Here is a 12,103-nt window from a genome sequence, read left to right as displayed (position 1 = left end):
CATAATGGGCCGCCCAGCTAAAGGCCCAACATTCTCTATCAAATCAGCCCGTCAACGGCCTATCCTAAACTTGTCATCATCGCGGCCCATGATCACTTCTGGCCCGTTAACAGTCTGCTAAGTAATTAGGCCGAATTATGACCCGGTGTATTTCTGACCTGTTAAAGGTCCTGCTTCATTTGGGCCCATTTACAGGCCATCAAAACATTCGGCCCATAAATGACCGTGAAGGATTTGGGTCATATTCGGCCATGTCTGACATTCGGCCTGTTAAAGGCCCACTATAGATTTGAGCCACTTTCGGCCTGTTGTCATTTTCGGCCTGTTAATGCCGGACAAAAACAATGGGCCATATGTGGCCCAATGTCATATCGGGCCCATTAACGGCCCATATAAAAATGACGATAATCTAGCCCGACCGAAGTTCCGGACTGTTAAAGGCCCATGTATTAGGTCGGCGCATTTACGGCCCGTCCAAATTTCGGCATGTCAAAGATCCGCATCGTAAATGGACCACCATTTTGGCCTACTAAAACCAGTGGGTTATTTGGCACATTCAGGGCCCAATCTCACTTTCGGTCTATTAAAGGCCCATATTTTTTATGGGCTGGAGATATTTACACCTCTAAACGGCCTATTTTTACTGAGGGCCCAAATTATGTTTAGGCCTGTTAAAGGCCCACTATGGGCACAGGCCTACCAGAAAAATATGAAAGCTTATACTAATTTAGGCCCAGATATTTTTAGTGGGCTACATGCCAATTTCGGCCTGGAATCATTTTTAGCCCAATTGGAATGGGCCCGACGAATGTTGGCATGTTGGGCTCCTACGAAGCTTTTGGCCGAATACATTACTAAGATAAACCTACACTATACAAAAATAACGTCGTAATTACTGCAGCCTATGGCAGTATCATAAATGTTGTATCACAACAAAATAAATTCCAACCATACAACAAAAGGCCTGTTGGCATAAAGTTTACAGTCCTTCAAAATAAAAGCACCATCAGATGTATAGAAGAACATATCATTTGACCTGAGTGCTAATGTTTCAGGCAGTAGAATCTGATGGAGCAGCATGATCTTCACCTTTTTTCTGCCATTGCTCTTGAACAACGAAGCGAATGTCTGATAGTCTAGTTTCAAAACCATTCATATCTTGACGACATTTGTCAACCACTATTCTTGTTTCCGAAACGACGTCCATTAGGGATTGGACTTGTGTCTGGAGCACAGGTATATCACTTTGTCTAGCAGGAAGATTTTGTTCAGTAGGCGATTTGGACGAGGTTACCTTGACAACCAACCCAAAATTACGCAGGAAGGTGCTTTTTGCACTGTTAGTGGAGAGATACGGACGCACTGTAGCAAGAGGTGACATTGTGCCTGTGGTAGCCTCGTCACCTTCAGGTGGTTGTGGTTGTTCAATCATTTGTTCCATAGCTTCCTGAATGTTTGAACGTGTAGATTAGTATACCAGATAAGTTACTAATGAGATAAAAAGAAACAAAGTAGGTTAAACGTTTATACATAACTTATTTTGGTGAACTACTGTAATACATTCACATGTATTGTAGTGCCAACTACATAATAAAATCACTTCTGGAACATATGTGCATGTAGCATGCCTACTGTATTGCTATTTCCTCACATTAGTTGGCATCTAAGGATAAAGAGACATGGTTTCAAGTAGGATGAACATAGTATGACATCATTCATATCATGGGCAAACAGATATAAAACAAACATGCTATTGTATCATTGTGTGCGCACGTGAACATAACAACTAGATTACAGATCAAGACCAAAAGAATATCCTTCATTCCTTTTAAACAATGTAAGGTGAAATGATACGTTAAGACAACTGTGTATAAAAGTGAATAGAGTAACTGACATTGGCTGCAAACCTAGTAGTTAAATGGACACATCACAATACCAATCAGTTCAAAGGCAGGAGGAGTAAGGACTTACAACAGCGACTTGAACTGGTGTGCCCATGCCTCCCGGACTCCGCCGAAAAGAGACCATCACGGCTACACACACGGTTGATGCATTTTAAATCAGATCTGGTGTCAAGTTATCTACAACCGGACATTAACAAATTCCCATATGCCTATAACCACAGGCACGGCTTTCGAAAGATTATACCCTGCAAGGGTGTCCCAACTTAGCCCATGACAAGCTCTCGCGATTAACGAAGGAATAGACCTTCTCCCAGGAAGACCCGATCAGACTCGGAATCCCGGTTTACAAGACATTTCGACAATGGTAAAACAAGACCAGCAATGCCGCCCGATGCGCCGACAAATCCCGATAGGAGCTGCACATATCTCGTTCTGAGGGCACACCGGATGGGTCAGCCTACGAGTAAAACCAGACCTCGAGTTGCCCCGAGGTGGCCCCGCAGTCTGCCCGGTTCGGAGCAAAACAGCAACATCATGTACACTACTTAACAAGCTCGATTTACTCACCACAAGTCATTGCATGACAAGATAAGCATAGCATCATCAAGAAGACATATTTATGTAACAAACCAAGTCAAGAACAAGTCCATAGCATGCAAGGATCAACTATAGCAACCTTGGTAAAATTGAATAACATGTAAACAATCTGCCAGGAAACATTTTGAAGCAAAAGTAGAGCACTCAAATGACATGCTAGACTACTCCATAATTGCAACCAAGGGCATGAATGGATAGGACATAACCATATGTTCAAAACACCCTTACTGAAGTATCTCAAAATATGCATGGATCTCTCTGTAGCATCAAGTTTACATGGCATCAAAATAACAGCAGAACAGGGACTAAAATCAGCAACATCATGATGCCTAGTTTGCATCCTTGTGCTAGTCACCACATTGATCACAAAAATACATGGTAATCACCTCTGTAAAGAATACATAGCATAGATCAAAACACATGAAGACATCAACCTCATAGGATGCACACATCAATCATGGAAAAAATGACAAAAGAGCTCGTTCTGATAACTGACAGCAGAAAACATTATGAAGCACTCTTACAACAATGATTCAGGCATCAAGATGACCTCAAATGAATATGATGCAATGGAATGAAATGATGTACTCGTTGAGACGAACAATTTGACATATTACACGCTCAAAACGGAGCTACGGATGCATAGATACAATAGGTCAAACATGGCATGATTATTGCAAAATACAGGGACTTAGCAGTTTCGGGGAGGGGAAAGTCAACCTCGGATCTAGGCACGGATGTCGATGCAGTGCCGGAGAAGATCGTCGGAGAGGCTGCCGGAGAGGAGGGAGATGGCCGGAAGAGGAAGAAGAGGGCGCCGGAGATGGGGCCGGCCGGATCCGGGGCGCGGGGCGGCGAGGGGCGCCGGATCCGATGGCCGGACGGAGGAGCTCGCCGGCTTGTGGCGCTGGAGGCGCCGGACGGCGGCGGCTGGAGATGGCCCGGGGCCAGGCGGCGCGGCCAGGTCGGCGGCGGAGGCGGCGACCGGCGCAGCCGGGCGGCGGCGGGCGCGAAGCGGGCCCGCGCGGGCCCCGGATGGGCTCCGCGGGCCGTGGCGGCGCGGGGAAGTGGGCGGGGGGCTCGGCGAATGGCGGCGCACCACGTGGCGGCAGCGGGGCGACCCAGACGTGTCCGGCTGCGGCCGGACGTGTCCGGTGGCGGCGGGGACGAATCAGCTAGGGTTAGGGGGAAAATGATCCGGAATTTCGGGGGAGAGGGCATATTTATAGGTAGAGGGAGCTAGGAGAGTCCAAATGAGGTGCGGTTTTCGGCCACGTGATCGTGATCGAACGACCGAGAGCATGGAGGGGAGTTAGATGGGTTTTGGGCCAGTTTGGAAGGGGTGTTGGGCTGCAAAGAGAGAGGGGCTTTACGGTTACCCGGTTAACCGTTGGAGTATCCAACGACCTCCAAATGGCACGAAACTTGACAGGCGGTCTACCAGTGCTATACCAAGGCCACTTGGCAAGCCTCGGGCCATTCTGAGAAAGTTTAACACCCGCTCACAATAGGAGACAAAAGGGGAACGCCGGAGGACATAGGAGCGCCGGATTGCAAAACGGACAGTGGGGAAAAGGCTCGGATGCATGAGACGAACACGTATGCAAAATGAAATGCACATGATGACATGATAAAATGCAACACACAAGCAAATGACATGGCAACGACGGCAAATAACTGGCGGATACCTGGCGCATCGGATCCGGGGCGTTACAACACTCCTCCACTAACAAGAGATCTCGTCCCGAGATCTTAGGACCGAGACGGAAGGGAAAAAGGGATGAGGTGAAACAAGAACTCAAGAGAAGAGGCAACGGATCGAGAGCACTCGAGAAAAAGAGAGGAACGACGAGAATGACAAGAATCAAATGCTCACAGAATCCGATAGACTATGAAACTACTCCAGTTAGGACAAGATAGGAAACGAATAAGACTGAAAGGATTTAGGCAGCACTCCGGCTGAAAATGGAAGGAATAGAACATGAACTTGAGAGGATGGAATGATACTTGATGAAGACATGACACAAAACCTCTGGAAAGAATTAAAAGAGTTGAATGAAAAGAACGGAGAAGAAAAGAACAACTTGTGCCACGAATGAAATAGAAAGCAAACTTAGAAGAAAAGATTGAATGGAGTTGTTAAGAAAATCAACAACGAAAGAATAAGCTTGTCGTGGACTTATAGATAACATCTCAAGATCATAAGGTGATAACCGGCCACAAACGGAAATGATTGGATTGCTGAGAGGAACAAAGAAATGCAAAACTCCACTTCAAAAGAGCACAGAGAATTAATTGCACTTGGAGATGTGAGAAGAAGAAAAGATACTTGAACTCCACCAGCAAAATCTTGATGAACTCTTGAACGATAAATTAAATCATGAAGAACCACCATGAAGAACTTCGGTGACAAAAGGATGATGAGATAGAATGAAGGATGAAAGAATAAGATGAGCCTTGTGATGATTTAGATGGAGGTTCCGATGAAATGGCTGAGGAGATTTGAACTCCGGAAAAGAAAACACTTGGAACTAGAATTTATTCATGAAGAACAAACTCCGAAGGAAAGGATTACTCACTTGGATGAAATAAGAATAAGATTTATTGTATGCTTATCCTTCATCAAATTAAACTGATGACAAACAATGGATTTTGCATACTACTTTCTTCTTGAAAAAGGATTGAGAAGGAACATAGCACAAAACTTGAGAAAGTCTTCATGAACCACCGGTAGGAATGAAAGATCGAATGGATTGATATGATAATCAAGGAAAATGAATCTGAATGAACCACCGTAAAAATTCGGAAATGACTGATGAAAGAGAAAGAATCACTAGGAAGAATCAGAAGAACAAATCTGCTTGAGCGGAACTTAGATGCAAAATAATAAGGAGATCAAGAGCTGATTAAAGAACACTTGAACGAAGCACCGGGAAAAATAGAGAACGATAGCTGGAATGTGAGGACGAAGAATTCTTCTGGAAACGATGGCCTCCGGTGAAAAGAAATGGAGAAACAACTCCTGACATACTCCGGATGGATATGAAAAGAATATCTGACAAACTGAAATAATACGAGATGGTAACACGAGGCTAGAACCACGAATCTTCGAGAGAACGGACAAGACTTAGAGGAAAACTCTTCTTCGGTCTTCAAATGACGATGAGAAACACCACCAAAATTACTGAGATGCTCCGGAAGAATGGAAAGCAAAGGTGTTGAACCAACAATGAAAAGAATTTGAATGCGATCTTGGAGAAGACATGTGACTGATGGGATCCATTCTTACGTCACACTTGAAAAGAATTGAGAATCACTCCGGGGGAATTAGAAGAGTCAGGTAAGATCCTGGGAAAAGGCCTGTGGGTTAGGGCCCATTGAAGAGAAAACACCGTTGGAAAAGGATTGTTGACGAGATGGATGATGCACCGGAACAATTGAAATATTTGAATGAGGTGACAACCTCGAATTAATTGGAACACAGACGAATCTCCTGAGAAGTCTTGAACACTCCGGAAGGGTAAACTGGCGAGAGAAGAACGAGCAGGGAAAACACTTGATCAAAGGAAAAGAATATGATTAACCCGAAAAACATGAATTGGGTGCACCGGAAAAAGAAAAAGAGATGGAGAATGACGAACGAGAGGAGAATTCACCGGTTGAAATAATTTACGAAAGACTGAAGAGGCTCCACACGAATGAAATCGATGCTCGAAAGAGACTCAAACTCCTGGAAGGAGAGGGTGGGAGGGCGGGAAAACAAAGGCAACTTGGAAGGGTAAACCGACGAATAACTTCAAGAGGAAACACCGGTTGAAATCATTGAGGAAAGAAAGCAAAGGCTTCGCACGAGTAGGATGGATACTCGATTACGGACTCCGGTTCCGAGAAGAAAAACTGGGAGGGCGGGTGGGAAAAGAAAACAACTGAGGATTGAACTCAACGATGAAGAGGCTCGAGTCAACTGGATGAGAAATGCACCGGATGAAAAGAGCCGAGGGACAACGATCGGAAAACCAACTGCGTGAACCTAAAGAAAAACTTTGAAAGGGAAGAGGAGTAATTCAAAACACCTACGTCAACATTCCTGACCAGAGCGACGAAGGGGATGAGGAGTAAAGAGAATTCCTACTTTCCGATATAACTAGACTCCGAAAACAGTTTTCTTCTAGACTCAACAACGGCCAAACTACACGATCAACCAAGGGGGCTCCTAGGGTTGGTCGAGGCTCTGATACCAACTTGTCACGCCCAATATGCGACCCTATCCAAAAATGAACTCGAAGGTCCCACCAAGGATAGACCCGCATATTGAAACGCTTTTGCAAGGTGGATATCATTAGATCAACATTACATAATTGATGGGGATACATACATAAGGCATAGAATGCCACACGAATACAACATCACAATACATAGAGCATCATCCGACTATGGATGAAACACAAACAGAAACTCAAACGACATCCACCCTGCTAGCCCAGGCTGCCGACCCGGAACCTATCCCCTGACCGAAGAAGCAGAAAAAGAACTCCAAACAAGGAAACATCGCTCTCGCGTCATGATCATCGCATAACCTGTACCTGCAACTGTTGTTGTAGTAATCTGTGAGCCACGAGGACTCAGCAATCCCATTACCATGTGTATCAAGACTAGCAAAGCTTAAAGGGGAAGGAAGGGGTAAAGTGGTGAGGTTGCAGCAGCGACTAAGCATATATGGTGGCTAACATACGCAAATAAGAGCGAGAAGAGAGCAAATGGAACGGTCGTGAAGCTAGCAATGATCAAGAAGTGATCCTGAACTCCTACTTACGTCAAACATAACCCAGGAACCGTGTTCACTTCCCGGACTCCGCCGAAAAGAGACCATCACGGCTACACACGCGGTTGATGCGTTTTAATTCGTATCTGGTGTCAAGTTATCTACAACCGGACATTAACAAATTCCCATCTGCATATAACCGCAGGCACGGCTTTCGAAAAATTATACCCTGCAGGGGTGTCCCAACTTAGCCCATGACAAGCTCTCGCGATCAATGAAGGAATAGACCTTCTCCCAGGAAGACCAGATCAGACTCGGAATCCCGGTTTACAAGACATTTCGACAATGGTAAAACAAGACCAGCAAAGCCGCCCGATGCACCGACAAATCCCGATAGGAGCTGCACATATCTCGTTCTCAGGGCACACCGGATGGGTCAGCCTACGAGTAAAACCAGACCTCGAGTTGCCCCGAGGTGGCCCCGCAGTCTGCCCGGTTCGGACCAACACTTAGACAAGCACTGGCCCGGGGGGGGGGGCTAAAATAAAGATGACCCTCGGGTTGGCCGACCCAAGGGAAAGGTATAGGTGGTGGTGAGGCAAATGGTAAAACCAAGGTTGGGCCTTGCTGGAGGAGTTTTATTCAAAGCGAACTGTCAAGGGGGTCCCATAAATCACCCGACTGCGTAAGGAACGCAAAATCCGGGAACATAACACCGGTATGATGGAAACTAGGGCGGCAAGAGTGGAACAAAACACTAGGAAAATGGCCGAGTCTTCCACCCTTTACCAAGTATATAGATGCATTAATAATATAAGAGATATTGTGATATCCCAACCAAAATCCTGTCCACCATGGAGAAATCTTCAACTTCACCTGCAACTAGCAACGCTATAAGAGGGGCCGAGCAAAGCGGTAACATAGCCAAACAGTGGTTTGCATAGGAAAGGTGTCAAAGGTTAGAGGTTCATGGCAATATGGGAGGCTTGATAAACAGGTGATAGGTAGCGCAGCAAAGCGATAGAACGAAGCAACTAGCATAGCAATGATAGTAGTGAGATCCAGGGTAGCGGTCATCTTGCCTGAAATCCCGCTAGGAAGAAGAACGAGTCCATGAAGAAGATGAAGCCACGAAGACGAACCAAGCGTAGACGAACGAATCCTCACGATCGCAACGGAAACAGGAACTAACAAGAAGAAGCACACAACATGGTAAACACACCACACATGAACATGACATGATGCACAACAAGCATGATGCATGACAAATCTAGATGAAGCTACTCATGGCAAGGGATGATGCAAACAAGAGCAACACATCAAGGCAAGTTTAAATGAGGCCGGAAACAGCATATAACAATTCCGGCAAGTCGTCATATGCAAATTTCAAAATTGGTCTAGATCTGAATAAACCATATGTTCAAGTTGTGAAACACCAAGTTAAGATGCACAAAGATGATCTACACGAGATTCTAGTCATGTTACATATAAAGTTCATTTAATTCCTAGAACAACAACAGATTACTACAACAACAGTTGCATGTACAGGTTATGCGATGATCATGACACGAGAGCGATGTTTCCTTGTTTGGAGTTCTTTTTCTGCTTCTTCGATCAGGGGATAGGTTCCGGGTCGGCAGCCTGGGCTAGCAGGGTGGATGTTGTTTGAGTTTCTGTTTTTGTTTCATCCGTAGTCGGATGATGCTCTATGTATTGTGATGTCGTATTCATGTGGCATTGTATGCCTTATGTATGTATCCCCATCTATTATGTAATGTTGATGTAATGATATCCACCTTGCAAAAGCGTTTCAATATGCGGGTCTATCCTTGGTGGGACCTTCGAGTTCCTTTTGGATAGGGTCGCATATTGGGTGTGACAAGTTGGTATCAGAGCCTCGACCGACCCTAGGAGCCCCCTTGATTGATCGTGTAGTTTGGCCGTTGTTGAGTCTAGAAGAAAACTGTTTTCGGAGTCTAGTTATATCGGAGAGTAGGAATTCTTTTTACTCCTCATCCCCTTCGTCGCTCTGGTCAGGAATCTTGACGTAGGTGTTTTGAATTACTCCTCTTCCATTTCAAAGTTTTTCTTTAGGTTCACACAGTTGGTTTTCCGATCGTTGTCCCTCAGCTCTTTTCATCCGGTGCATTTCTCATCCAGTTGACTCGAGCCTCTTCATCTTTGAGTTCAATCCTCAGTTGTTTTCTTTTCCCACCCGCCCACCCTTCTTCTTCTTGAAATAGGAGTCCGTTGTCGAGTATCCATCCTACTCGTGCGAAGTTTTTGCTCTCTCTCCTCAATGATTTCAACTGGTGTTTTCTCTTCAAGATATTCGTCGATTCCCCCTCCCAAGTTTCCTTTGTTTTTCCCGCCCTCCCACCCTCTTCTTCCCGAAGCCTCAGTCTCTTTCGAGCATCAATTTTCATTCGTACGGAGGTTTTCAGTCTTCCCTCAATTATTTCAACTGGTGAATTCGCGTCTCGTTCGACATTCTTCATCTCTTTTGCTGTGGACTCAATTCAAGTTTTTCGGGTTGATCTTATTCTTTTCCCTCGGCTCAAGTGTTTTCCTTGCTCGTTCGTCTCTCGCTAGTTTATCCTTCTGGAGTGCTCAAGACATCTCAGGAGATTCGTCTGTGTTTGAATTGATTCGAGGTTGTCACCTCATTCAAATATTTCAATTGTTCCGGTGCATCATCTATCTTTTCAACAATCCTTTCCAATGGTGTTATCTCTTCAGTGGGCTCTAACCCACAGGTCTTTTACCAGGATCTTACCTGACTCTTCTAATTCCCCCGGAGTTATTCTAATTTCTTTTCAAGTGTGACGTAATTTTGATTTTCATCAGTCAGATGCCTTTCCAAGATCGATTTCAAATCATTTCATTGTTGGCTCAACCTCTCTGCTTTTTCATCCATCCAGAGTATTTCAGGAGTTGTTTTCCCGTTTCTTTCACCGGAGGCCATCATTTCAGTTACCGTTATCTAATTTATCCCGGTGCTTCGTTCAAGTGTTCTTCAATCAGCTTGTAATTTCTTCGTTCTTGTGCATCTAAATCCCCTCAGGCATATTTGATCGTCCACTTCTTCCCGGTGTTTCATTCTCTTTTGTCAGTCATTCCCGAATTCTAACGGTGGTTCATTCAGATTCTTTTTCCCTTGTCATCATATTAATTCATTCGTTCTTTCAATCCTACCGGTCGTTCATGAAGATCTTATCTAGTTTGTGATATGTCACTTCTCAATCCTTTTCAAGAAGAATAAGTAGTATGCAAAATCTATTGTTGGTCATCAATTTAATTTGATGAAGGATAAGCATACAATAAATCTTATTCTTATTTCATCAGAGTGATTAATCCCTTCCTTCGGAGTTTATTCCTGTTGAATAAGTACTAGTTCCAAGTGTTTTCATCTTTTCTTTTCCGGAGTTCAATTTTCCTCGGCCATCTCGTCGGAAACCCCATCTAAATCATAGCAAGGCTTTAATCTTATCCTTTCATCTCGTCATCCTTTTGTTACCGGAGTTCTTCACGGTGGCTCGTCATGATTCAATTCTTTCCTCAAGTGTTCATCAAGATTCTTATCGTAGGAGTTCAAGTATCTTTCCTTCTTGCCTTTCGAAGTGTAATTAATTCTTCATTTTCTTTTGAAGTGGAGTTTTGCATTTCTTCATTCTTCTCAGCTATTTAATCTTTTCCGTTTGTGGCCGGTTATCACCTTATGATCTTGAGATGTTACCTATAAGACCACAACAAGGTTATTCTTTCATTGTTGATTTTCTCACAACTCCATTCAACCCTTCCTTCTAAGTTCATTTCATTCCATTCTTTCTATTCTTTCCGGAGGTTTTGTGTTGTTCCTCTCGTCAAGTATCATTCCATCTTCCCTAGTTCATGATTCGATCCTCTCCATGTTTAGTCGGAGTGCTGCCTAAATCCTTTTCAGCCTTATTCGTTTCTTATCTCGTTCTATCCGGAGTGGTTTCTTAGTCTATCTGATTCCGTGAGCTTTTGATTCTCGTCATTCTCGTCGTTCCTCTCTTCTTCTCGAGTGCTCTCGATTCTTTGCTTCTTCTCTTGAGTTCTTGTTTCACCTCACCACTTTTCTCTTTCGTCTCGGTCCTAAGATCTCAGGACGAGATCTCTTGTTAGTGGAGGAGTGTTGTAACGCCCCGGATCCGATGCGCCAGGTGTCTGCCAGTCATTCACCGTTGTTGCCATGTCATTTGCTTGCGTGTGCATTTTATCATGTCATCATGTGCATTTCATTCTGCATGCGTGTTCGTCTCATGCATCCGAGCATTTCCCCGTTGTCCGTTTCGCAATCCGGCGCTCCTATGCCCTCCGGCGTTCCCTTTCGTCTCTCATTGTTAGCGGGTCTTAAACTTTCTCAGAATGGCCCGAGGCTTGCTAAGTGGCCTTGGTATACCACCGGTAGACCGCGTGTCAAGTTTCGTGCCATTTGGAGGTCGTTTGGTACTCCAACGGTTAACCGGGTAACCGTAAAGCCCCTTTCTCTTTGCAGCCCAACACCCCTTCCAAAGTGGCCCAAAACTCATCTAACTCCCCTCCATGCTCTCGGTCGTTCGATCACGATCGTGTGGGCGAAAACCGCTCCTCATTTGCACTCTCCTAGCTCCCTCTACCTATAAATATGCCCTCTCCCCCGAAATTCCGGATCATTTTCCCCCTAACCCTAGCTGATTCGTCCCCGCGGCCACCGGACACGTCCGGCCGCAGCCGGACAAGTCCGGGTCGCCCCGCCGCCGCCACGTGGCGCGCCGCCATTCGCCGAGCCCCGCGCCCACTTCCCCGCGCCACCGCGGCCCGCGGAGCCCATCCG

Source organism: Triticum dicoccoides, chromosome 6B (genome assembly GCF_002162155.2).
Source record: "Triticum dicoccoides isolate Atlit2015 ecotype Zavitan chromosome 6B, WEW_v2.0, whole genome shotgun sequence".
Taxonomy (NCBI): Eukaryota; Viridiplantae; Streptophyta; class Magnoliopsida; order Poales; family Poaceae; genus Triticum; species Triticum dicoccoides.
This window is presented reverse-complemented; position numbering follows the sequence as displayed.